At 31.5% G+C, this 3,102-nt stretch overlaps 1 long non-coding RNA gene across 1 annotated transcript; it reads right to left on the reverse strand.

The window, feature by feature from the left end:
* Positions 1–1,347: 1,347 nt before the first annotated feature.
* LOC131015486 (uncharacterized) lies at positions 1,348–2,444 on the reverse strand. The gene is made up of 2 exons (XR_009098546.1): positions 1,637–2,444; positions 1,348–1,511 (listed from the first exon to the last, which is right to left on the reverse strand). It is a non-coding gene; the product is annotated as an uncharacterized LOC131015486 (long non-coding RNA).
* Between the last annotated feature and the right edge of the window lie 658 nt (positions 2,445–3,102).

The raw sequence follows: 3,102 nt of genomic DNA on the forward strand, positions 1-3,102 counted from the left end.
TAAAAAGCTCTTTCAATTATTTCAATATTTTCCAAAAATAGAAAGAAGGAAAAGAGGGCTTGTTGTGGGTCCCACATTTTCTGCCTTTTTCTTCTCAAAATTGTTATTGTGTTGGTGAAAATAATTGGCAAGGCCCATCTTTGAAATTCACAAAGTTTGGACCCCATATGGTATTAAAGTTCAATCAAAATTAGGGTTCTTTTTGCTAAATTTAGCCTAAAATATTACACCCACCGAATTTGTGTATATCCTCCCATCAATCAATCCCATATCTTATCTCTCAAAATTCAATCTCAATATCGTTAGTATTTAGATTTCATTATGTATTTTGTCAAATAGATCATATTTAAAAAATATTTTATCCGTTCACGAATAATTATTATCTCCACCGATCAATGTTCTTATATCAAGAAAGTGAGTAAATTTACTCTTTTTATTCTTAATAATTGCATGACATTAATTCGAGCGATTAAATACTTTGTATCTAAAGATAAAATTGAAAATTTGATATCATTTTCCTATAGCACTCTAAATTAACACGGCACTTGTTAGAATTTATCCCAAAAAAAAAAAAAACACGACACTTGTTAGAAGGCAAGCTTCCAAACATTATTTTTTTAGGGATATTTTCCGTAAAATACATCTTTCAATAAATTATGGATTTTCTCATAACCTTTTAAATTTGAAGAAAATATATTCTGCAACGCAAATTATTGCATATCGTTAATTATTTATATTATTAGAAAATATATTTGTTCAAAACTTTATATATAAGTTGTCAAATTCAACATACGTGGAGCTGGATGACCGAGGCAAAAAATTGGTCTCTATAGTCGGCATAATTAAATTGAATTGAAACACATCTAGCTTCGCCAAATTAGTATAAATACTGAAAGCATTCGTCACTTCAAAAACATCTTAAAAAGAGAATATTTCAAATACTTTGATTCGAATTATAATTGAATATCATGATTCAAATCTTGATTCTCCTCGTTATTAGTGGTGTGATAGTAAATGGACAAGCTGATTTAAATGGCAAACAGGTTTTTTGTGATTATAAACAAAAACTAATCCATGATCTACTTTGTAAAGAGAATCAACGTGCATTTTTTAATGAAGCTAGGGAAATACCTTATTGTCAAGGGGCTTATTATTTAAACCTTACTTGCTAGAATTACTACTATACATGTAACGTCACAATAATCGTGAATAAATAATAAATATATATTTTTTCTCTATTTTAATTATATTCAAGCATTATCTTGTGTTGTCTTCTTTTTATTTTGAGTGAGATGTTTAATTAACTTGGATTCTAAAGGTTATGCAGCAATGTATATATTCTAAAGAAATGGACCATTATTTTAACATCCAAAACTCTCTTACAAGTTGCAATTAACTTCAAATTAAAATTCTTAAAATATCATTAACAAAACTCGAGAAGCATATGTGCTGATCAAGGTAATCACCGAATTTCTATCGAAATACCAATCTGCAAAGGCCTCCAACATGGTCTGCAAAAATTTTACCAAGAAAAATTAGTATGTAAATATTAATTAGCAATATCTATTTTCAGTAGTATTTTGTATGAAAGAAAAAAAAAGATAGATAGAATGACATAAAAAGTAATTAAACTCACCAAATTTCCCAATTTGGCTGTGGAATTTGGTGACCAATACTTTCTCAGCCTAACCCAAAATTGAAAAAGAAGGCACTGCAATTTCCATCCGTCAACTAGACTAGTTGTAAATACACTAATGCTCGATATGCATGCATTACTCGAGCATGTCGAGCATTAGTGTATTTGTGATAAATATATTAATGCTCGATATGCTCGACTTCTGCAAGTCTAGCAAGTAATGGTAAATACTCCAATGTTGGACGTGCTCAAACATTGCGAGTCGAGCATTCTTAGAAAATACGCTAATGCTCGACATATATAAGGGTAAAAATATCTTAAATTGATATATTTATATGTTTTATAAAAGGTAAAAAAAATTTAGATTTTATCTTTTATAATTAAATCAGTAGATGTAGTTTTAATTAGATGTTGAAATTAATTAATGCATGTAAAAAAAATTGTGAATGAATTAACCTGCTCCTTTCTGAGTAGCGTTGAGAAGTGGAGTGAAGGGGACCTTGTCGCATGCCGGCTGCTCGCCGCCGACCATCACCAAAATTATCGCACACACAATCATCCACATCGTCGCCATCACAATAGCTTACAGAGAGAGAATCAAGTTAGAGAGAGTGAGAGATGAGAGAGAGTTGTTTGAGGTGTGAAGAATTGTGAAGGGATGAAGCATTATTTATAAGCAGAAATTTATAAGCATTATTTTGGTAATAATTTTACACTACAAACAATGTGGCCCCACACACCTTTACACACTTTTACACTACAATCTTATTCTCCTTAAATCCCGTGCCGAAAAAAAGCGCACCGCTTTCGTGTGCCGAAAAAAAGCGCACCGCTTTCGTTTGGGACGGAGGGAGTAATTAGTATGCAGTTTTCTTAATTTGTTTATTTCCTTTAAATACCACAAAAGTTCCATCGAACTCTTCCAACAAAACTTTTTCCTTTTTTCAAAAAAAGTTTATTAAATAATTTCTCAGCCTAACCCAAAATGGAAAAAGAAGGCACTGAAATTTCCATCTATCAACTAGACTTAGGCAAACAATATATTATAGTAATAATTTTCTCTGGGATGAGAATTATATTGTAAAAGGAAATTAAACGTGTCCCTAGTCTAATCAAATCAATGAACCGAAATTTTAATAATTATTCCCTCCGTCCCAACGAAAGCGGTGCGTATTCCTGTTTGAGCTGTCCCAATGAAAGTGGTGCATTTTTTTTTTTGGTAATAATTTTACACTACAAGCAATGTGGTCCCATACACCTTTACACACTTTTACACTATAATCTTTTTCTCCTTAAATCCCGTGCCGAAAAGAAGCGCACCGCTTTCGTTGGGACGGACGGAGTATATTGTGTTGATGAACACACGAGAAAACAATTGCATCAAAATGTCTGCATCTTTCTTTTGTTATTATTACTTTTTTAAGGGTCCTTTTTTGCTATGTTTTATAGGGGTATGGGCATCAATT

Source organism: Salvia miltiorrhiza, chromosome 3 (assembly GCF_028751815.1).
Source record: "Salvia miltiorrhiza cultivar Shanhuang (shh) chromosome 3, IMPLAD_Smil_shh, whole genome shotgun sequence".
In the NCBI taxonomy this organism is placed as follows: domain Eukaryota; kingdom Viridiplantae; phylum Streptophyta; class Magnoliopsida; order Lamiales; family Lamiaceae; genus Salvia; species Salvia miltiorrhiza.